Source organism: Nymphaea colorata, chromosome 1 (genome assembly GCF_008831285.2).
Source record: "Nymphaea colorata isolate Beijing-Zhang1983 chromosome 1, ASM883128v2, whole genome shotgun sequence".
Classification (NCBI taxonomy): domain Eukaryota; kingdom Viridiplantae; phylum Streptophyta; class Magnoliopsida; order Nymphaeales; family Nymphaeaceae; genus Nymphaea; species Nymphaea colorata.
Genome location: NC_045138.2, coordinates 32744900 through 32770029, shown reverse-complemented (window position 1 = coordinate 32770029; position 25130 = coordinate 32744900). Strand labels below are relative to the sequence as shown.

The 25130-nt window shown below is 39.4% G+C and overlaps 1 protein-coding gene and 1 long non-coding RNA gene across 2 annotated transcripts in view; both read left to right on the top strand.

Annotated features, from left to right (window-relative positions):
* Nucleotides 1–1851: 1851 nt before the first annotated feature.
* LOC116253518 (uncharacterized) lies at nt 1852–6911 on the top strand. The gene is made up of 6 exons (XR_004172451.2): nt 1852–2065; nt 3093–3237; nt 3333–3435; nt 3526–3606; nt 5943–6004; nt 6881–6911. It is a non-coding gene; the product is annotated as an uncharacterized LOC116253518 (long non-coding RNA).
* Nucleotides 6912–7012: 101 nt separating this feature from the next.
* LOC116253502 (condensin-1 complex subunit CAP-D2-like) overlaps nt 7013–25130 on the top strand; it is a 46049-nt gene continuing 27931 nt past the window's right edge. Inside the window, exon 1 of the mRNA XM_050077868.1 lies at nt 7013–7098. The gene's annotated coding sequence lies outside the window, so the exon portion shown is untranslated. The remainder of the gene's footprint in view (nt 7099–25130) is intronic.

Below are 25130 nucleotides of genomic sequence, written 5' to 3'. Positions count from 1 at the left end.
TCATAATTAGTTCTGAATCTTAGATTTAAATAAGGATTGAGGTAAAAACTAAAAACAAGGAATTGGATCTAAATTTGGATCTAGATTTAGAATTTGGAACCAGACAAGGATATGGATCTAGAAGACTTTGAATATTGGGTTTGGATCAGATCTGAATTAGATTAAAGGCACAAATTGGGATCAAGTGAGTCCATAATTCAGATTTGGATCAAGATCTAGATCTAAAGTTCTATTATGGGTCCAGTTTTATAATTTGGATTTGGACATGGATCCATGTTGGATCTAGTTTGGATCTTGGGATATGTTTTGGATCTGGGGCTACCACTTCATGCATGCTGCAACCTTGAACTCAATTATCTCAGTAATGGCGATGGTCATGTCAATAATGGTCCATTAATCAAGAAGAAAATGCAGTCGTACTCATATATGGTTCAAAAATCAATGCTTAATCTTGCGTATTGCACAAACAATTACATTCACATATCAGTTCATGGACGAACAACGAAAACATGATTGTTATGAGCCTTTTAAATTTATGAAGTTTCTAGACCAATTGATTTTTCAACCTGTAGTTGATTCACGAGTCAATTCCTATAAACGAAGTGAAAAAAAAGAAACAGATTTAGGAACAAAATGTCGCCCAAAGCCTGTAGTTGATTCACGAGTTCACCAAATGCGGCAACTTTCTTTCCCCCTTGCTTTTGGCAGTTTCCTTGACAGTTAGTCTTCCACAAGAGAAATAGGAGACAAGAACCGTGGTTTCCCATGGCTCATAATCAAGTCTATGGTTTCAAGAAAGAGAGAGAGCGCACACACACGATAATTTGGGCAACAAATACTGTTCAATTCTTTTTAAGGCTTACTTCTATTTTCGTGTTTAATTTTAGTTATAATTTTAAGAAACAAGTTTTCTAATAAAGATCACGTCTTCGAAGTTATAGAAAACTAAATGCATTTTCTCAATATTATGTTCTCAAATTACTGTTTTATGTTTTTCCACTTTTATCAAATCCGTATGCCAGTTGAAAAGGAAAAATACATAGTTTAAAATATTGCAAGAAATTGTAACTGAAAAAAACATACATAGTTTAAAATATTGCAAGAAATTATAACTACTGTTTTCCGCTTCTCGAATTAACGGAAATCTTTTTTTAATATAACGGAAACGTACATAATTTGCATGTTGTATTTAGCTTTTAGTATGAAATGTAGGTCTAACAAACGGGACCATTAGGCTAACTTCTTATTTAAATTAAAAATTAGTTTATAGTATGTTAAATTGATTTAAAAATAAAAAATGGAGGGTATATGTTTTTGATCAGGAAAATATATGTTTTTGATTCAATTTTAAGAAATGATATTCGACTGGCGTTTAAAAGAGTATATGACTGTTTCTATATCGAATATCCATATAACTTGAAACTAGTTTGGAACATATCATAATTTTAAATAGATGTGGTTATGAATTTAAAAGTGGATCCCGGTTCGGGTTTAATTGTGAAATTAAAAGTCGGATTCAAATATAATATATACTCTTTTTTATTCAGGTTTGTTTCGAAGTTGAATTTAAACAAGTGAATATCGAATAAATTAGATGGAAAGATACATCTGCAAATCTGATCCATTGATATTCCCACACATAATTATCCGCAACTCATTAATTCATGAATGAAACATAAGGCACCAAACCGGATTTCTGTTATTATTGATCTGGGCGGGGAATTAGCGGCAATGATTTAATATTTTGTATTTGCTGCTTCAAAATTTTGAGTTATGTACATACCCTTTAAATCTTCAGTTATAAAATTAAAGAAACGCAACTTCTCAACCGTTGCTCTTTCAAGAAAGGCAACTTCTTTTTCCCGCGAGATCCAGGGATGGAAAGCACGCTCTCTCTCTCTCTGGGAGCGAGGCTGGATCCTCGATGGCGCGGACGATGGAAGAAGGACGCAGACTGCGGGCGTGGGTTGCCGCAGTTCATCATTCGGAATTGCCAGCAGCAGCTCCCATGACCCATCCATCATCCTCCGCTGGACCAGATTCTCCACTTGCCTACGGTGGTAGAGTAAGACTACGTTTCCTCCCTCCTCCATTCGCTCTTCTGTTTCTTCTGCTTTGATTAGGGTATTTTTGACCCACAAGAACGATGCTGCTTGATCGCTTGGTCCACTGCTTGGAAGGGAAGGGGGGCATCTAAAAGGTCAAGAGACAGAGGAACGAAGTGGAGAAGAGTTCGATCGGCCTTGGCCTTGCCTCGCCGATCTATCGATCCATCGAAAGCCGACAAACAGAAGACGAGGGCAATAGAGAGGTTTCCAGAGAGAGTTCACCGTCCCTCATCGCTATTTCACCACTTAGTGATCGATCGATCGATCGGTCAATCTTTTTCTTACATTGTACAGAACCCTACAAGCACGTTTAACGATTATTTAGGAAGTCTCATGCCTGAGAACTACGCTGTTTGACTGTTCTAAAAGTGGTACCCAATTATTGCAGGAACGGTTTTCGCTTATGGGCAGACCAGTGGTAAAACTTTCACAATGTAAGGTTCTTTAAATGATCCAGGAGTTATCCATCTGGCTGTCCAAGAAAGTCTTTCCGCATATTCATTGGTGGTCATGTTGACTGCTAGAATGCTATAAAGACCAACCTTTAAAATGGTAGATTGGTGTTCTCTCTTCTGATGTTTGCTTGTATTTCTGAAACTAGACAACAGATCGTGAGTTTTTGATTCGGGTTTCATACGTGGAGGTTTATAATGCAAAAATCAACGTACTAGGTTAATGTTGAGATTAGCTCATAGTTAGGTGGAGGTTAATGATTAGCTCTTTCCACACTTTTCTCCATGGAGGTTAATATTGAGATTCAATTTAGGCTTTAGGAAGCTGAGGGCAAGAATCTGTGGCATTTGGGGATATGTCAACTGAAGATGCTGTCCGTGTCTCTGTTTTGGTTTCTGATCTAGCACACTTCTGGAAACTATCTTCTATATGTTTCGTATGATGGCATATGAGATCATAATAGTTAGTATTTCTTTTTTGTTTTGGAGTATATTGGATGTTTAAAATACAAACCTTTTTCTTTTTTTCCAGAATTTGGTAGATTTGGCTGTTTCAGAGCGTATTCAAAGACTGGTGCTGGTGGTGTACGTTTGAAGGAAGGGAAATATAATAATAAAAGCTTAATGGCCATTGGAAATGTTATTAACAGACTTAGTGATAGTGGTGTTAGGAAAAGGTCTGGCATAGGTAGCCCTTTGTCCTCTTAAATTTTCATTGTTAGCGGTATAATTATTAGGATTCTAATTTCTCACTGGTATATTATCTTTGCAGAGGACATATTCCTTACTGTGATAGCAAGCTCACCGCAATTCTTCAGCCTGCTCTTGGTGGCAATGTAAAGACTTCCATTCTCTGTATTGTTGCATCTGAAGAGGTAAAATTTAAGTCTGGTTTTTCTAAGTATTTTCTTTTGATCAATTCCATTAAAGCTCATAGTTACATGCAATCAATTATCTATCTATAGGTTCATGTTGATGAAACAAGGGGGACTTTCCAGTTTGCTGGTAGAGCTAAGCGCATCACAAATTGTGTTCAAGTGAATGAGGTTATCTCTTCCCTGTCTTGTTTTAATTTCTGCAGGATTGTCATTTATCTTTGTCTTGATTTTTTATACATGTTTAATAACTTGATCGAATCAACTGAGTGGTCTAAGACCTGGTAGCTTAGTCTCCAATCTGGTTAATAAAATGGAAAATTCAGGAAATGGAATGACTTGGCTTCCAATTACCAGGCAGGATTGTCATTTATCTTTGTCTTGATTTTTTATACATGTTTAATAACTTGATCGATTCAACTGAATGGTCTAAGACCTGGTAGCTTAGTCTCCGATCTGGTCAATAAAATGGAAAATTCAGGAAATGGGAAGACTTGGCTTCCAATTACCAGGCTGAGTGATTCACGTTTTGGCCGTGACAGCTGTGTTTTGGCCAAGTTAGCCTAGTCCCAGAGTTTAATGGAGTCATTCATGTATACAAAGTAATGACCATGTCTACAAAGTCACACACCCACACACACTCTTTATAGTACATTACCAAAAATTTACTATATTACAGAAAAACCGACATACTAATAATGTAATTGTAGGGAACATATTACTAAAATTTTCATTTTAAGTTTTCCTTTTATACACACATGTACATTATTATACATGTTATATGTTGCATATCAATGTTGTAATAAATTAACAACAATATAACACACATATTGTAATTTGTACATGTATTTTATTCGCCAAATTGATCCGGCGAGTCATGACTTAATTAATTCCTGGTTGAATCCTGGGTCAAAGGGTTTAAACTTTAAAAACTTTGGTCATGTGCACAAATGACCAAGTTCTGGTGCACTTGTTTCCTTTTTTGGAGGATGACTAAACTTGTACTTTAGGTAGTGTTTGATGGGCAGGTATTATACTGTAGCAACGGAATAATATTTCAAATTTAAAAAAAAAATCTTGCGTATCAAACGCGAAATTATATTTTCGACCGTTGAGGTCGATTCCGGAATAATGTTTCCGGAAACATTATTCCACCCGGAGGGGTGGAAATATGTTTCTGGAATTATTTTTTGGACCGTTAGGGCACGGTCGCGTTTCGCGTGTCGCCTCCTCTCCTCCGCAGCGCTCTTCATCCTTATCGCTGCTCTTCCCTCACTCGCCTCTCGCGGCAGCAGCCCTCTTCGTCCTCACGCAACGTTCTTCGTCCTCACGCGCCGTGAAGCCGCAGCCTTCTTCCTACTGCCACAAGCTTCCCCACTCGAAGGATTCCCTCATCAGCTCATGAATAAGGTGAGGGTTTTGACATTTTTAACGATCTTTGCTTGCTTTTGCTGGCCCTGCCGTTCTTTTCATAGAGGAGAAAAGAAAAAAAAAAAAAAGAAGAGGAGAACACTCTCTTCCCCCTTCTCTTCTCTCCCCAGCAACTCGGCTGTGGTGGCATTCGCGGAGGCCCCCAGCAGGGGACCCAAGAAGTCGGCCGAGCAGGTCAGGTTGGCCATCGTCGTTGGCCTCTCTGACACTCTTCTCCGTCTGCTCCCCTTACTCTCTTCTCCGTCTTCTCCTCTGTGTTGCTACCACCTTCTCTCACGACACCGCATCTTGTAGAGCTATAGCTCTCTCCACCAGTGATAGGTGAGTCTCCCCTTCTTAGCGTCACCAGCCTATCGATTGCTGGCAGGGGATCTGGTGGGACCGCCATCTTGGCCGCTCGAAGGTAGGCATGTAACAGGCTCGCACCTGGTTTTTTTTGTTCTTCTTCTCCTCTTTTTTTGGTTTTACATTTGTCTTGTTTTGTTTTTTTTGGCATCTCATTACAGCATGCTGCTTTGTTCTTTTCTTCTTCTTGTAAATTGGGTTGGAATTGAATCCAGCTTCTTATGTAGACAAGAAGGATTGACGAACTTGAAACTTTGGATCTTTGAATTCTTATTTCATATGAAGTGTTTGACTTTGGCACAGTACCCTTTTCTCTATTTTCCTGCTGTAAAGCAGTCTGGCATAAAGGTGACCCAATAAGTTGGTGCGAGAAACATGTGTTAAGAGACTAGAGATACTCTGCCTATTCTTAACATTTTTCATCTTTATATGATTACTTATGTTTATGCTTCAATAATGATTGCCTTTTTAATTTTCATATGTTCTGCTCCTTCTGAATATACTCAAGAATTAGTTAAAGAATATGAAAAGGATGTTGGTAGATCAGATATCTTCACTTGAAGGTTCTGCCGAAACGATAATTTCCTGTAAATGAATTCACTATTATTTCTACTTGAGCTTGTCATTTGCAGATAGGTTCCAAGTATTACTTGTTAGTTCAGCTTCTTAAGTGTTTATTAAACTCTAGTATGTTGACATTCATTGGCATCTACTTTTTCTCAACTTTTCAGGTACGCTCCTCTTAACACAAGTGAATTGCTAGAAACAATTGCAAGACAAAGGATTGATACATGTGAGTTGCACCATGAGCCTATTACCTCAATTTGTTTGATAGTGTGCAGGCTAGCGGATATGAGCAAATTCCTGTCCTTTTAATATTGGTGGTTTCCGTTGTGTTCCATATGATTTACTTGGGACTAGCTAAAATCAAATGGTTCCACAGCCTACTTGCTGCAGTAGGGTGGAACATTGAAAGCAGAGACATGAGCTACAATGTTAGACCCGTAGGAAATGAAATTCAGTTGAATTTGCTACCCAGTGTGGTTTCATGTTCCGCGGAAGTGGATCCAGTTTTCTTCTTCCCATCCTAATCAACAGTTTATGCCAGATTTGGAAAAATATCCCAAAATTTTATAGTTTTTGGCAATTCGTGTCCTACTGTATCCCCTGTTCGATAAGAAGTCTCAACGTTGGGTGGAGAGTGCATCAGCCATCAACTGTTGCATGTTTCTGGTTCAGTTCCGCATAGATTCACTCCATTCGGATGCAGCTGATTGGACTGTGGGTTGTCCAGCACTGAGCGTTCTTTTGTGATGGAGCATCTCTCTCAGCATGGTGACCAGGTTATTATGCCTGCCCATGTGCTCGTCTAGTGTACTGGTAGTGACTCTAACATGTTGGATGGGCACACATGACTTCTTGCCATCGACGCTGTTCTACTTATGACAGCAAACCATGTCCATTCAACTTATGGCCTCCTATATGCATTACACATCAAGCCTGCATCTGTAGTTGTAAATACAGTAAAATGGCTTTTTTTGGCTTTGAGACACACAACTTTATGTGCTTTATATGAACGCACAACATCTGCTTGTTGACACTTGGATTTGTCTGTTTACAACTTTTTTCTGCTGCTCATACTGGATCTTTTTTTATTTTCCCCTCTCAGTTGAAGCCAGTGTCACAAGAACTACAGTAAGGCAAGGCCCCATTTCTTAATTTCCTATACTTCCAACATTTCTTAGTTTCCCATTCGTGCGCCTGTATGAACGATTCTTCTATGTTTCTCTCAGATATAGGACAGTGGATTTGTTAAGTGGTATCACATTATCAATTGGCACGTGGTGTGATTTTCAACTTTCAGATTATCATTGACACTTTTACAAGGTCCATCCTTGCTTGAATTAATTTTTATGCTTTTGAGTGGAATGTGTGGATGTTCAACAGGATAATGCCTCATCTTATATCTTATAATGTATTGTTAGTACTGATAAGAACATGAATAGAGAACACCTTATGTCTTATCTATATATATATATATATATATAGAGAGAGAGAGAGAGAGAGAGAGAGAGAGAGAGAAATGCCATATAGAAAACATACTTGTTCTGAAAACTGCATTCTAGATTCAAGATATGAAAGTGAAAGGACAAATTATTGCTTTCAAATTCGACAACATTAACGTGCTTGATTTCTGTATTCATCATCATGTGTTTAAGAAACTATATAAAGATTATGTAAATAAGGAAATATGTTTCCTTATTATCAAACACAGAAATATATTTCTGGAAATATATTTCTCAGTCATCACACACACACCAAACTGAGAATCGAAAAGATTTTTTTCATTCCTTTATTCCAAGAAATATATTTCCAGAAATATATTTCCAATTCCAGGTTACCTGCCCATCAAACACTACCTTATGTTCTTTGAACTGTTTTCATACTTGGAATTTCAATTTCTTATATGTTTTAGTTGCTTTGGCAGTTGTTCGTTTTGGAAAGGTGCTAATTCTATTATGATTACAGTATTATATCATGATACAGTTGCCATTATTTGGCAGACTATTGTCACTATATCTTTTGTACTTTATTCTGTTATGTCCTGAGGACCCTTGTCGTCCTCTTCATGAATTTTATTGTTGACACGACCAATGCAAGACCAACTAGATGCATTGGTATAAGGGTCAGTTTTTGAAGGTTATGTGTAAGACAAAAAGAAAGTCAATGAAAAACATGCAATAATTGACAAGTGCGCTCAAGGGATGTGATGTAAATATGAGCGCTCAATATACGATGAACCCCGTACAACAAAAGGAAAAACAGTCCTGTGAGTCCTGGGAACTGCTCTAGGATCTTGATGAAGAAACATGGGCACCATCAAGTTAGAAATGTCATTTAGATGCAATTAAAATAAATGGCTGACTTGTTGACACGACCAATGCATGGCCAACTGGATGCATTGGTATAAGGGTCAGTTTTTGCAGGTTATGCGAAAGACAAAAAGAAAGTCAATGAAAAACATGCAATACTTGACAAGTGCGCTCAAGGGATGTGATGTAAATGAGAGCGCTAAATATACGATGAACCCCGTACAACTAAAGGGAAAGCAGTGCTGTGAGTCCTAGGAACTGCTCTAGGATCTTGATGAAGAAACATGCGCACCATCAAGTCAGAAATGTCATTTAGATGCAATTGAAATAAATGGCTGACTTGTTGACATGACCAATGCATCGCCAACTAGATGCATTGGTATAAGGGTCAGTTTTTGGTGGAGATGCGTAAGACAAAAAGAACGTCCACGAAAAACATGCAATACTTGATAAGTGCGCTCAGGGGATGTGATGTAAATGAGAGCGCTAAATATACGATGAGCCCCGTACAACAAAAGGGAAAGCAGTCCTGTGAGACCTGGGAATTGCTCTAGGATCTTGATGATGAAACATACCCACCATCAAGTTAGAAATGTCATTTGCATGAAATTGAAATAAATGGCTGACTGGATGACACGACCAATGCATGGCCAACTAGATGCATTGTTATACGGGTCAGTTTTTGGAGGTTATGCGTAAGACAAAGGAAACTCAATGAAAAACATGCAATAATTGATAATTGAGCTCAAGGATGTGATGTAAATGAGAGCGCTAAATATACGATGAACCCCGTACAACAAAAGGGAAAGCAGTTCTAAGAGACCTGGGAACTGCTCTAGGATCTTGATGAACAAACATGCGCACCATCAAGTCAGAAATGTCATTTAGACGCAATTGAAATAAATGGTTGACTTGTTGACACGACCAATGCATGGCCAACTAGATGCATTGGTATAAGGGTCAGTTTTTGGAGGTTATGGATAAGACAAAAAGAAAGTCAATGAAAAACATGCAATACTTGACAAGTGCGCTCAAGGGATGTGATGTAGATGAGTGCGCTAAATATACGATGAGCCCCGTACAACAAAAGGGAAAAAGTCCTGTTAGACCTGGGAACTGCTCTAGGATCTTGATGAAGAAGTATGCGCACCATCAAGTTAGAAATGTCATTTTGATGCAATTGAAATAAATGGCTGACTTGTTGACACGACCAACGCATGGCCAACTAGATACATTGGTATAAGGGTCAGTTTTTGGAGGCTACGCGTAAGACAAAAAGAAAGTCAAAGTAAAACATGCAATACTTGACAAGTGTGCTCAAGGGATGTGATGTAAATGAGAGTGCTCAATATACGATGAACCCCGTACAACAAAAGGGAAAACAGTCCTGTGAGACCTGACAAGTGCGCTCTACGATCTTGATGAAGCAACATGCCCACCATCAAGTTAGAAATGTCATTTGGATGAAATTGAAATAAATGGCTGACTGGTTGACACGACCAATGCATGGCCAACTCGATGCATTGGTATAAGGGTCAGTTTTTGGAGGTTATGCGTAAGACAAAAAGAAAGTCAATGAAAAACATGCACTCCTTGACAAGTGCGCTCAAGGGATGTGATGTAAATGAGAGCGCTCAATATACGATGAACCCCGTACAACAAAAGGGAAAGCAGTCCTGTGAGACCTTGGAACTGCTCTAGGATCTTGATGATGAAACATGCCCACCATCAAGTTAGAAATGTCATTTAGATGCAATTGAAATAAATGACTGACTTGTTGACACGACCAATGCATGACTAACTAGATGCATTGGTATAAGGGTCAGTTTTTGGAGGTTATGCGTAAGACAAAAGAAAGTCAACGAAAAACATGCAATATTTGAAAAGTGCACTCAAGGGATGTGATGTAAATCAGAGCGCTCAATATACGATGAACCACGTAAAACAAAAGGGAAAGCAGTCATGTGAGACCTAGGAACTGCTCTAGTATCTTGATGAAGAAACATGCACACCGTCAAGTTGGAAATGTCATTTAGATGCAACTAAAATAAATGGCTGACTTGTTGACACGACCAATGCATGGCCAACTAGATGCATTGGTATAAGGGTCAGTTTTTGGAGGTTATCTGTAAGACAAAAAGAAAGTCAATGAAAAACATGCAATACTTGACAAGTGCGCTCAAGGGATGTGATGTAAATGAGAGCGCTAAATATTCGATGAACTCGGTACAACAAAAGGGAAAGCAGTCCTGTGAGACCTGAGAACTGCTCTATGATCTTGATGATGAAACATACCCACCATCAAGTTAGAAATGTCATTTGCATGAAATTGAAATAAATGGCTGACTGGATGACACGACCAATGCATGGCCAACTAGATGCATTGGTATGAGGGTCATTGCGCTAAATATATGATGAACCCGTACAACAAAAGGAAAAGCAGTCCTGTGAGACCTGGTAACTGCTCTAGGATCTTGATGAAGCAACATGCCCACCATCAAGTTAGAAATGTCATTCGGATGAAATTGAAATAAATGGCAGACTGGTTGACACGACCAATGCAAGGCCTACTAGATGCATTGGTATAAGCGTCAGGTTTTTGAGGTTATGCGCAAGACAAAAAGAAAGTCAATGAAAAATATGCAATACTTGGCAAGTGCGCTCAAGGGATGTCATGTACATGAGAGCGCTAAATATACGATGAACCCCGTACAATAAAAGGGAAAGCAGTCATGTGAGACCTGGGAACTGCTCTATGATCTTGGTGAAGCAACATGCCCACCATGAAGTTAGAAATGTAATTTGGATGAAATTGAAATAAATGGCAGACTGGTTGACATGACCAATGCATGGCCAACTAGATGCATTGGTATAAGGGTCAGTTTTTTGAGGTTATGCGCAAGACAAAAAGAAAGTCAATAAAAAACATGCAATACTTGACAAGTGCGCTCAAGGGATTTCATGTACATTAGAGCGCTAAATAGTCGATGAACACCGTACAACAAAAGGGAAAGCAGTCCTGTGGGACCTGGGAAGTGCTCTATGATCTTGATGAAGACACATGCACACCATCAAGTTAGAAATGTCATTTTGCTGCAATTGAGGTAAATGGCTAACTTGTTGACACGACCAATGCATGACCAACTATATGCATTGGTATAAGGGTCAGTTTTTGGTGGTTATGCGTAAGACAAAAAGAAAGTCAATGAAAAACATGCAATACTTGACAATTGCACTCAAGGGATGTGATGTAAATGAGTGCGCTAAATATACGATGAGCCCCGCACAACAAAAGGAAAAACAGTCCTGTTAGACCTGGGAACTGCTCTAGGATCTTGATGAAGAAGCATGCACACCACCAAGTTAGAAATGTCATTTTAATGCAATTGAAATAAATGGCTGACTTGTTGACACGACCAATGCATGGCCAACTAGATGCATTGATATAAGGGTAAGTTTTTGGAGGTTATGCGTAAGACAAAAAAAAAGACAATAAAAAACATGCAATAGTTGACAAGTGCGCTCAAGGGATGACATGTACATGAGAGCGCTAAATATACGATGAACTCGTACAACAAAAGGGAAAGCAGTCCTGTGAGACCTGGGAACCGCTCTAGGATCTTGATGAACAAACATGCGCACCATCAAGTTAGAAATGTCATTTAGATGCAATTGAAATAAATGGTTGACTTGTTGACACGACCAATGCATGGCCAACTAGATGCATTGGTATAAGGGTCAGTTTTTGGAGGTTATGCGTAAGACAAAAAGAAAGTCAATGAAAAACATGCAATACTTGACAAGTGCGCTCAAGGGATGTGATGTAAATGAGAGCGCTAAATATTCGATGAACCCCGTACAACAAAAGGGAAAGCAGTCCTGTGAGACCTGGGAACTGCTCTATGATCTTGATGATGAAACATACCCACCATCAAGTTAGAAATGTCATTTGCATGAAATTGAAATAAATGGCTGACTGGATGACACGACCAATGCATGGCCAACTGGATGCATTGTTATACGGGTCAGTTTTTGGAGGTTATGCGTAAGACAAAAAGATAGTCAATGAAAAACATGCAATAATTGATAATTGAGCTCAAGGATGTGATGTAAATGAGAGCGCTAAATATACGATGAACCCCGTACAACAAAAGGGAAAGCAGTTCTGTGAGACCTGGGAACTGCTCTAGGATCTTGATGAAGAAACATGCGCACCGTCAAGTTAGAAATGTCATTTAGATGCAACTAAAATAAATGGCTGACTTGTTGACACGACCAATGCATGGCCAACTAGATGCATTGGTGTAACGGTCAGTTTTTGGAGGTTATGCCTAAGACAAAATGAAAGTCAATGAAAAACATGCAATACTTGACAAGTGTGCTCAAGAGATGTGATGTAAATGAGAGCGCTAAATATACGATGAACCCCGTACAACAAAAGGGAAAGCAGTCCCGTGAGACCTGAGAACTGCTCTAGGATCTTGATGATGAAACATGCCCACCATCAAGTTAGAAATGTCATTTTGATGCAATTGAAGTAAATGACTGACTTGTTGACACGACCAATGCATGACCAACTAGATGCATTAGTATAAGGGTCAGTTTTTGGAGGTTATGCATAAGACAAAAAGAAAGTCAATGTAAAACAAGCAATATTTGACAAGTGCGCTGAAGGGATGTGATGTAAATGAGAGCGCTCAATATACGATGAACTACGTGCAACAAATGGGAAAGCAGTCCTGTGAGACCTCGGAATTGCTCTAGGATCTTGATGAAGAAACATGGACACCATCAAGTTAGAAATGTCATTTAGATGCAATGAAAATAAATGGCTGACTTGTTGACACGACCAATGCATGACCAACTAGATGCATTGGTATGAGGGTCATTGCGCTAAATATATGATGAACCCGTACAACAAAAGGAAAAACAGTCCTGTGAGAACTGGTAACTGTTCTAGGATCTTGATGAAGCAACATGCCCACCATCAAGTTAGAAATGTCATTTAAATGAAATTGAAATAAATGACTGACTTGTTGACACGACCAATGCATGGCCAACTAGATGCATTGGTATAAGGGTCAGTTTTTGGAGGTTATGCGTAAGACGAAAAGAAAGTCAATGAAAAACATGCAATACTTGACAAGTGCGCTCAAGGGATGTGATGTAAATGAGAGCGCTAAATATTCGATGAACCCCGTACAACAAAAGGGAAAGCAGTCCTGTGAGACCTGGGAACTGCTCTATGATCTTGATGATGAAACATACCCACCATCAAGTTAGAAATGTCATTTGCATGAAATTGAAATAAATGGCTGACTGGATGACACGACCAATGCATGGCCAACTAGATGCATTGGTATAAGGGTCAGTTTTTGGAGGTTATGCGTAAGACAAAAAGAAAGTCAATGAAAAACATGCAATACTTGACAAGTGCACTCAAGGGATGTGATGTAAATGAGAGCGCTAAATATTCGATGAACCCCGTACAACAAAAGGGAAAACAGTCCTGTGAGACCTGACAAGTGCGCTCTACGATCTTGATGAAGCAACATGCCCACCATCAAGTTAGAAATGTCATTTGCATGAAATTGAAATAAATGGCTGACTGGATGACACGACCAATGCATGGCCAACTAGATGCATTGTTATACGGGTTAGTTTTTGGAGGTTATGCGTAAGACAAAAAGAAAGTCAATGAAAAACATGCAATAATTGATAATTGCGCTCAAGGGATGTGATGTAAATGAGTGCGCTAAATATACGATGAGCCCCGCACAACAAAAGGAAAAACAGTCCTGTTAGACCTGGGAACTGCTCTAGGATCTTGATGAAGAAGTATGCGCACCACCAAGTTAGAAATGTCATTTTAATGCAATTGAAATAAATGGCTGACTTGTTGACACGACCAATGCATGGCCAACTAGATGCATTGGTATAAGGGTCAGTTTTTGGAGGTTATGGATAAGACAAAAAAAAAAGACAATAAAAAACATGCAATAGTTGACAAGTGCGCTCAAGGGATGATATGTACATGAGAGCGCTAAATATACGGTGAACCCCGTACAACAAAAGGGAAAGCAGTCCTGTGAGACCTGGGAACCGCTCTAGGATTTTGATGAACAAACATGCGCACCATCAAGTTAGAGATGTCATTTAGATGCAATTGAAATAAATGGTTGACTTGTTGACACGACCAATGCATGGCCAATTAGATGCATTGGTATAAGGGTCAGTTTTTGAAGGTTATGCGTAAGACAAAAAGAAAGTCAATGAAAAACATGCAATACTTGACAAGTGCGCTCAAGGGATGTGATGTAAATGAGAGCGCTAAATATTCGATGAACCCCGTACAACAAAAGGGAAAGCAGTCCTATGAGACCTGGGAACTGCTCTATGATCTTGATGATGAAACATACCCACCATCAAGTTAGAAATGTCATTTGCATGAAATTGAAATAAATGGTTGACTTGTTGACACGACCAATGCATGGCCAACTAGATTCATTGTTATACGGGTTAGTTTTTGAAGGTTATGCGTAAGACAAAAAGAAAGTCAATGAAAAACATGCAATAATTGACAATTGCGGTCAAGGGATGTGATGTAAATGAGTGCGCTAAATATACGATGAGCCCCGCACAACAAAAGGAAAAACAGTCCTGTGAGACCTGGGAACTGCTCTAGGATCTTGATGAAGAAGCATGCGCACCATCAAGTTAGAAATGTCATTTTAATGCAATTGAAATAAATGGCTGACTTGTTGACACGACCAATGCATGGCCAACTAGATGCATTGATATAAGAGTCAGTTTTTGGAGGTTATGCATAAGACAAAAAAAAAAAGACAATAAAAAACATGCAATAGTTGACAAGTGCGCTCAAGGGATGACATGTACATGAGAGCGCTAAATATACGATGAACCCCGTACAACAAAAGGGAAAGCAGTCCTGTGAGACCTGAGAACCGCTCTAGGATCTTGATGAACAAACATGCGCACCATCAAGTCAGAAATGTCATTTAGACGCAATTGAAATAAATGGCTGACTTGTTGACACGACCAATGCATGGCCAACTAGATGCATTGGTATAAGGGTCAGTTTTTGGAGGTTATGCGTAAGACAAAAAAAAAGACAATAAAAAACATGCAAAAGTTGACAAGTGCGCTCAAGGGATGACATGTACATGAGAGCGCTAAATATACGATGAACCCCGTACAACAAAAGGGAAAGCAGTCCTGTGAGACCTGGGAACTGCTCTATGATCTTGATGATGAAACATACCCACCATCAAGTTAGAAATGTCATTTGCATGAAATTGAAATAAATGGCTGACTGGATGACACGACCAATGCATGGCCAACTGGATGCATTGTTATACGGGTCAGTTTTTGGAGGTTATGCGTAAGACAAAAAGAAAGTCAATGAAAAACATGCAATAATTGATAATTGAGCTCAAGGATGTGATGTAAATGAGAGCGCTAAATATACGATGAACCCCGTACAACAAAAGGGAAAGCAGTTCTGTGAGACCTGGGAACTGCTCTAGGATCTTGATGAACAAACATGCGCACCATCAAGTTAGAAATGTCATTTAGATGCAACTAAAATAAATGGCTGACTTGTTGACACGACCAATGCATGACCAACTAGATGCATTGGTGTAACGGTCAGTTTTTGGAGGTTATGCCTAAGACAAAATGAAAGTCAATGAAAAACATGCAATACTTGACAAGTGTGCTCAAGAGATGTGATGTAAATGAGACCGCTAAATATACGATGAACCCCGTACAACAAAAGGGAAAGCAGTCCGGTGAGACCTGGGAACTGCTGTAGGATCTTGATGATGAAACATGCCCACCATCAAGTTAGAAAAGTCATTTTGATGCAATTGAAGTAAATGACTGACTTGTTGACACGACCAATGCATGACCAACTAGATGCATTGGTATAAGGGTCAGTTTTTGGAAGTTATGCATAAAACAAAAAGAAAGTCAATGTAAAACAAGCAATATTTGACAAGTGCGCTGAAGGGATGTGATGTAAATGAGAGCGCTCAATATACGATGAACTACGCACAACAAATGGGAAAACAGTCCTGTGAGACCTGGGAACTGCTCTAGGATCTTGATGAAGAAACATGGACACCATCAAGTTAGAAATGTCATTTACATGCAATGAAAATAAATGGGTGACTTGTTGACACGACCAATGCATGGCCAACTAGATGGATTGGTATGAGGGTCATTGTGCTAAATATATGATGAACCCGTACAACAAAAGGAAAAGCAGTCCTGTGAGACCTGGTAACTGCTCTAGGATCTTGATAAAGCAACATGCCTACCATCAAGTTAGAAATGTCATTCGGATGAAATTGAAATAAATGGCAGACTGGTTGACACGACCAATGCAAGGCCTACTAGATGCATTGGTATAAGCATCAGTTTTTTGAGGTTATGCACAAGACAAAAAGAAAGTCAATGAAAAATATGCAATAGTTGACAAGTGCGCTCAAGGGATGTCATGTACATGAGAGCGCTAAATATACGATGAACCCCGTACAATAAAAGGGAAAGCAGTCCTGTGAGACCTGGGAACTGCTCTATGATCTTGGTGAAGCAACATGCCCACCATGAAGTTAGAAATGTAATTTGGATGAATTTGAAATAAATGGCAGACTGGTTGACACGACAAATGCATGGCCAACTAGATGCATTGGTATAAGGGTCAGTTTTTTGAGGTTATGCGCAAGACAAAAAGAAAGTCAATAAAAAACATGCAATACTTGACAAGTGCGCTCAAGGGATTTCATGTACATTAGAGCGCTAAATAGTCGATGAACACCGTACAACAAAAGGGAAAGCAGTCCTGTGGGACCTGGGAACTGCTCTATGATCTTGATGAAGACACATGCACACCATCAAGTTAGAAATGTCATTTTGATGCAATTGAAGTAAATGGCTGACTTGTTGACACGACCAATACATGACCAACTATATGCATTGGTATAAAGGTCAGTTTTTGGTGGTTATGCGTAAGACAAAAAGAAAGTCAATGAAAACATGCAATACTTGACAAATGCGCTCAAGGGATGTGATGTAAATGAGTGCGCTAAATATACGATGAGCCCCGCACAACAAAAGGAAAAACAGTCCTGTTAGACCTGGGAACTGCTGTAGGATCTTGATGAAGAAGCATGCGCACCACCAAGTTAGAAATGTCATTTTAATGCAATTGAAATAAATGGCTGACTTGTTGACACGACCAATGCATGGCCAACTAGATGCATTGGTATAAGGGTCAGTTTTTGGAAGTTATGCGTAAGACAAAAAGAAAGTCAATGAAAAACATGTAATACTTGACAAGTGCGCTCAAGGGATGTCATGTAAATGAGAGCGCTAAATATTCGATGAACCCCATACAACATAAGGTAACGCAGTCCTGTGAGACCTGGGAACTGCTCTATGATCTTGATGATGAAACATACCCACCATCAAGTTAGAAATGTCATTTGCATGAAATTGAAATAAATGGCTGACTGGATGACACGACCAATGCATGGCCAACTAGACGCATTGTTATACGGGTCAGTTTTTTGGAGGTTATGCGTAAGACAAAAAGAAAGTCAATGAAAAACATGCAATAATTGATAATTGAGCTCAAGGATGTGATGTAAATGAGAGCGCTAAATATACGATGAACCCCGTACAACAAAAGGGAAAGCAGTCCTGTCAGACCTGGGAGCCGCTCTATGATCTTGATGAACAAACATGCGCACCATCAAGTCAGAAATGGCATTTAGATGCAATTAAAATAAATGGTTGACTTGTTGATACGACCAATGCATGGCCAACTAGATGCATTGGTATAAGGGTCAGTTTTTGGAGGTTATGCGTTAGACAAAAAGAAAGTCAATGAAAAACATGCAATACTTGACAAGTGCGCTCAAGGGATGTGATGTAAATGAGAGCGCTAAATATACGATGAAACCCGTACAACAAAAGGGAAAGCAGTCCTGTGAGACCTGAGAACTGCTCTATGATCTTGATGATGAAACATACCCACCATCAAGTTAGAAATGTCATTTGCATGAAATTGAAATAAATGGCCGACTGGATGACACAACCAATGCATGGCCAACTAGATGCATTGTTATACGGGTCAGTTTTTGCAGGTTATGCGTAAGACAAAAAGAAAGTCAATGAAAAACATGCAATAATTGATAATTGAGCTCAAGGATGTGATGTAAATGAGAGCGCTAAATATACGATGAACCTCGTACAACAAAAGGGAAAGCAGTTCTGTGAGACCTGGGAACTGCTCTAGGATCTTGATGAACAAACATGCGCACCATCAAGTCAGAAATGTCATTTAGACGCAATTGAAATAAATGGTTGACTTGTTGACACGACCAATGCATGGCCAACTAGATGCATTGGTATAAGGGTCAGTTTTTGGAGGTTATGCGTAAGACAAAAAGAAAGTCAATGAAAAACATGCAATACTTGACAAGTGCGCTCAAGGGATGTGATGTAAATGAGAGCGCTAAATATTCGATGAACCCCGTACAACAAAAGGGAAAGCAGTCCTGTGAGACCTGGGAACTGCTCTATGATCTTGATGATGAAACATACCCACCATCAAGTTAGAAATGTCATTTGCATGAAATTGAATTAAATGGCTGATTGGATGACACGACCAATGCATGGCCAACTAGATGCATTGTTATACGGGTCAGTTTTTGGAGGTTATGCGTAAGACAAAAAGAAAGTCAATGAAAAACATGCAATAATTGATAATTGAACTCAAGGATGTGATGTAAATGAGAGCGCTAAATATACGATGAACCCCGTACAACAAAAGGGAAAGCAGTTCTGTGAGACCTGGGAACTGCTCTAGGATCTTGATGAACAAACATGCGCACCATCAAGTTAGAAATGTCATTTAGATGCAACTAAAATAAATGGCTGACTTGTTGACACGACCAATGCATGGCCAACTAGATGCATTGGTGTAACGGTCAGTTTTTGGAGGTTATGCCTAAGACAAAATGAAAGTCAATGAAAAACATGCAATACTTGACAAGTGTGCTCAAGAGATGTGATGTAAATGAGAGCGCTAAATATACGATGAACCCCGTACTACAAAAGGGAAAGCAGTCCGGTGAAACCTGGGAACTGCTCTAGGATCTTGATGATGAAACATGCCCTCCATCAAGTTAGAAATGTCATTTTGATGCAATTGAAGTAAATGACTGACTTGTTGACACGACCAATGCATGACCAACTAGATGCATTGGTATAAGGGTAAGTTTTTGGAGGTTATGCGTAAGACAAAAAGAAAGTCAATGAAAAACATGCACTCTTTGACAAGTGCGCTCAAGGGATGTGATGTAAATGAGAGCGCTCAATATACGATGAACCACGTACAACAAAAGGAAAAGCAGTCCTGTGAGACCTGGCAACTGCTCTTGGATCTTGATGATGAAACATGCCCACCATCAAGTTAGAAATGTCATTTAGGTGCAATTGAAATAAATGACTGACTTGTTGACACGACCAATGCATGACCAACTAGATGCATTGGTTTAAGGGTCAGTTTTTGGTGGTTATGCGTAAGACAAAAGAAAATCAACGAAAAACATGCAATATTTGAAAAGTGCATTCAAGGGATGTGTTGTAAATGAGAGCGCTAAATATACGATGAACCACGTACAACAAAAGGGAAAGCAGTCCTGTGAGACCTGGGAGGTGCTCTAGTATCTTGATGAAGAAACATGCACACCGTCAAGTTAGAAATGTCATTTAGATGCAACTAAAATAAATGGCTGACTTGTTGACACGACCAATGCGTGGCCAACTAGATGCATTGGTATAAGGGTCAGTGCGCAAAATATATGACGATGAACCCGTACAACAAAAGGAAAAGCAGTCCTGTGAGACCTGGGAACTGCTCTAGGATCTTGATGAAGCAACATGCCCACCATGAAGTTAGAAATGTCATTTGGATGAAATTGAAATAAATGGCAGACTGGTTGACACGACCAATGCATGCCAACTGGATGCATTGGTATAAGGGTCAGTTTTTTGAGGTTATGCGCAAGACAAAAAGAAAGTCAATGAAAAACATGCAATACTTGACAAGTGCGCTCAAGGGATGTCATTTACATGAGAGCGCTAAATAGTCGATGAACCCCATACAACAAAAGGTAAATCTGTCCTGTGAGACCTGGGAACTGCTCTAGGATCTTGATAAAGAAACATACACACCATCAAGTTAGAAATGTCATTTTGATGCAATTGAAATAAATGGCTAACTTGTTGACACGACCAATGCATGGCCAACTAGATGCATTGGTATAAAGGTCAGTTTTTTGTGGTTATGCATAAGACAAAAAGAAAGTCAATGAAAAACATGCAAAACTTGACAAGTGCGCTCAAGGGATGTGATGTAAATGAGAGCGTTAAATATACGATAAACCCCGTACAACAAAAGGGAAAGCAGTCCTGTCAGACCTAAGAACTGCTCTAGGATCTTGATGATGAAACATACCCACCATCAAGTTAGAAATATCATTTGGATGAGATTGAAATAAATGGCTAACTGGTTGACACGGCCAATGCATGACCAACTAGGTGCATTGTTGTAAGGGTTAGTTTTTGGAGGTTATGCATAAGACAAAAAGAAAGTCAATGAAAAACATGCAATACTTGATAATTGCGCTCAAGGATGTGATGTAAATGAGAGCGCTAAATATACGATGAACCCCGTACAACAAAAGGGAAAGCAGTCCTGTCAGACCTGGGAGCCGCTCTATGATCTTGATGAACAAACATGCGCACCATCAAGTCAGAAATGGCATTTAGATGCAATTAAAATAAATGGTTGACTTGTTGATACGACCAATGCATGGCCAACTAGATGCATTGGTATAAGGGTCAGTTTTTGGAGGTTATGCGTTAGACAAAAAGAAAGTCAATGAAAAACATGCAATACTTGACAAGTGTGCTCAAGGGATGTGATGTAAATGAGAGCGCTAAATATACGATGAAACCCGTACAACAAAAGGGAAAGCAGTCCTGTGAGACCTGAGAACTGCTCTATGATCTTGATGATGAAACATACCCACCATCAAGTTAGAAATGTCATTTGCATGAAATTGAAATAAGTGGCTGACTTTTGACACGACAAATGCATGACCAACTAGATGCATTGTTATGAGGCTCAGTTTTTGAAGGTTATGCGTAAGAAAAAAAGAAAGTCAATGAAAAACATGAAATAGTTGACAAGTGTGCTCAAGGGATGTCATGTACATGAGTGCACAAAATATACGATGAACTCCGTACAACAGAAGGGAAAGCAATCCTGTGAGACCTGGGAACTGCTCTAGGATCTTGATGAAGAAACATGCGTACCATCAAGTTAGAAATCTCATTTAGATGCAACTAAAATAAATGGCTGACTTGTTGACACGACCAATGCATGGTCAACTAGATGCATTGGTATAAGGGTCAGTTTTTGGAGGCTATGCGTAAGACAAAATGAAAGTCAATGAAAAACATGCAATACCTTACAAGTGCGCTCAAGGGATGTGATGTAAATGAGAGTGCTATATATACGATGAACCCTGTACTACAAAAGGAAAACAGTTCTGTGAGACCTGGGAACTGCTATATGATCTTGAGGTTATGCGCAAGACAAAAAGAAAGTCAATGAAAAATATGCAATACTTGGCAAGTGCGCTCAAGAGATGTCATGTACATGAGAGCGCTAAATATACGATGAACCCCGTACAATAAAAGGGAAAGCAGTCATGTGAGACCTGAGAACTGCTCTAGTATCTTGATGAAGAAACATGTAATACTTGACAAGTGCGCTCAAGGGATTTCATGTACATTAGAGCGCTAAATAGTCGATGAACACCGTACAACAAAAGGGAAAGCAGTCCTGTGGGACCTGGGAACTGCTCTATGATCTTGATGAAGACCCATGCACACCATCAAGTTAGAAATGTCATTTGGATGCAATTGAAGTAAATGACTGACTTGTTGACACGACCAATGCATGACCAACTATATGCATTGGTATAAGGGTCAGTTTTTGGTGGTTATGCGTAAGACAAAATGAAAGTCAATGAAAAACATGCAATACTTGACAAATGCGCTCAAGGGATGTGATGTAAATGAGTGCGCTAAATATACGATGAGCCCCGCACAACAAAAGGAAAAACAGTCCTGTTAGACCTGGGAACTGCTCTAGGATCTTGATGAAGAAGCATGCGCACCACCAAGTTAGAAATGTCATTTTAATGCAATTGAAATAAATGGCTGACTTGTTGACACGACCAAAGCATGGGCAACTAGATGCATTGATATAAGGGTCAGTTTTTGGAGGTTATGCGTAAGACAAAAAAAAAGACAATAAAAAACATGCAATAGTTGACAAGTGCGCTCAAGGGATGACATGTACATGAGAGCGCTAAATATACGATGAACCCCGTACAACAAAAGGGAAAGCAGTCCTGTGAGACCTGGCAACCGCTCTAGGATCTTGATGAACAAACATGCGCACCATCAAGTTAGAAATGTCATTTAGATGCAATTGAAATAAATGGTTGACTTGTTGACACGACCAATGCATGGCCGACTAGATGCATTGGTATAAGGGTCAGTTTTTGGAGGTTATGCGTAAGACAAAAAGAAAGTCAATGAAAAATATGCAATACTTGACAAGTGCGCTCAAGGGATGTGATGTAAATGAGAGCGCTAAATATTCGATGAACCCCGTACAACAAAAGGGAAAGCAGTCCTGTGAGACCTGGGAACTGCTATATGATCTGATGAAACATACCCACCATCAAGTTAGAAATGTAATTTGCATGAAATTGAAATAAATGGCTGACTGGTTGACACGACCAATGCATGGCCAACTCGATGCATTGGTATAAGGGTCAGTTTTTAGAGGTTATGCGTAAGACAAAAAGAAAGTCAATGAAAAACATGCACTCCTTGACAAGTGCGCTCAAGGGATGTGATGTAAATGAGAGCGCTCAATATACGATGAACTACGTACAACAAATGGGAAAGCAGTCCTGTGAGACCTGGGAACTGCTTTAGGATCTTGATGAAGAAACATGGACACCATCAAGTTAGAAATGTCATTTAGATGCAATGAAAATAAATGGCTGACTTGTTGACACGACCAATGCATGGCCAACTAGATGCATTGGTATGAGGGTCATTGTGCTAAATATATGATGAACCCGTACAACAAAAGGAAAAGCAGTCCTGTGAGACCTGGTAACTGCTCTAGGATCTTGATGAAGCAACATGCCCACCATCAAGTTAAAAATGTCATTCGGATGAAATTGAAATAAATGGCAGACTGGTTGACACGACCAATGCAAGGCCTACTAGATGCATTGGTATAAGCGTCAGTTTTTTGAGGTTATGCGCAAGACAAAAAGAAAGTCAATGAAAAATATGCAATACTTGGCAAGTGCGCTCAAGAGATGTCATGTACATGAGAGCGCTAAATATACGATGAACCCCGTACAATAAAAGGGAAAGCAGTCATGTGAGACCTGAGAACTGCTCTAGTATCTTGATGAAGAAACATGTAATACTTGACAAGTGCGCTCAAGGGATTTCATGTACATTAGAGCGCTAAATAGTCGATGAACACCGTACAACAAAAGGGAAAGCAGTCCTGTGGGACCTGGGAACTGCTCTATGATCTTGATGAAGACCCATGCACACCATCAAGTTAGAAATGTCATTTGGATGCAATTGAAGTAAATGACTGACTTGTTGACACGACCAATGCATGACCAACTATATGCATTGGTATAAGGGTCAGTTTTTGGTGGTTATGCGTAAGACAAAATGAAAGTCAATGAAAAACATGCAATACTTGACAAATGCGCTCAAGGGATGTGATGTAAATGAGTGCGCTAAATATACGATGAGCCCCGCACAACAAAAGGAAAAACAGTCCTGTTAGACCTGGGAACTGCTCTAGGATCTTGATGAAGAAGCATGCGCACCACCAAGTTAGAAATGTCATTTTAATGCAATTGAAATAAATGGCTGACTTGTTGACACGACCAAAGCATGGGCAACTAGATGCATTGATATAAGGGTCAGTTTTTGGAGGTTATGCGTAAGACAAAAAAAAAGACAATAAAAAACATGCAATAGTTGACAAGTGCGCTCAAGGGATGACATGTACATGAGAGCGCTAAATATACGATGAACCCCGTACAACAAAAGGGAAAGCAGTCCTGTGAGACCTGGCAACCGCTCTAGGATCTTGATGAACAAACATGCGCACCATCAAGTTAGAAATGTCATTTAGATGCAATTGAAATAAATGGTTGACTTGTTGACACGACCAATGCATGGCCGACTAGATGCATTGGTATAAGGGTCAGTTTTTGGAGGTTATGCGTAAGACAAAAAGAAAGTCAATGAAAAATATGCAATACTTGACAAGTGCGCTCAAGGGATGTGATGTAAATGAGAGCGCTAAATATTCGATGAACCCCGTACAACAAAAGGGAAAGCAGTCCTGTGAGACCTGGGAACTGCTATATGATCTTGATGATGAAACATACCCACCATCAAGTTAGAAATGTAATTTGCATGAAATTGAAATAAATGGCTGATTGGTTGACACGACCAATGCATGGCCAACTCGATGCATTGGTATAAGGGTCAGTTTTTAGAGGTTATGCGTAAGACAAAAAGAAAGTCAATGAAAAACATGCACTCCTTGACAAGTGCGCTCAAGGGATGTGATGTAAATGAGAGCGCTCAATATACGATGAACTACGTACAACAAATGGGAAAGCAGTCCTGTGAGACCTGGGAACTGCTTTAGGATCTTGATGAAGAAACATGGACACCATCAAGTTAGAAATGTCATTTAGATGCAATGAAAATAAATGGCTGACTTGTTGACACGACCAATGCATGGCCAACTAGATGCATTGGTATGAGGGTCATTGTGCTAAATATATGATGAACCCGTACAACAAAAGGAAAAGC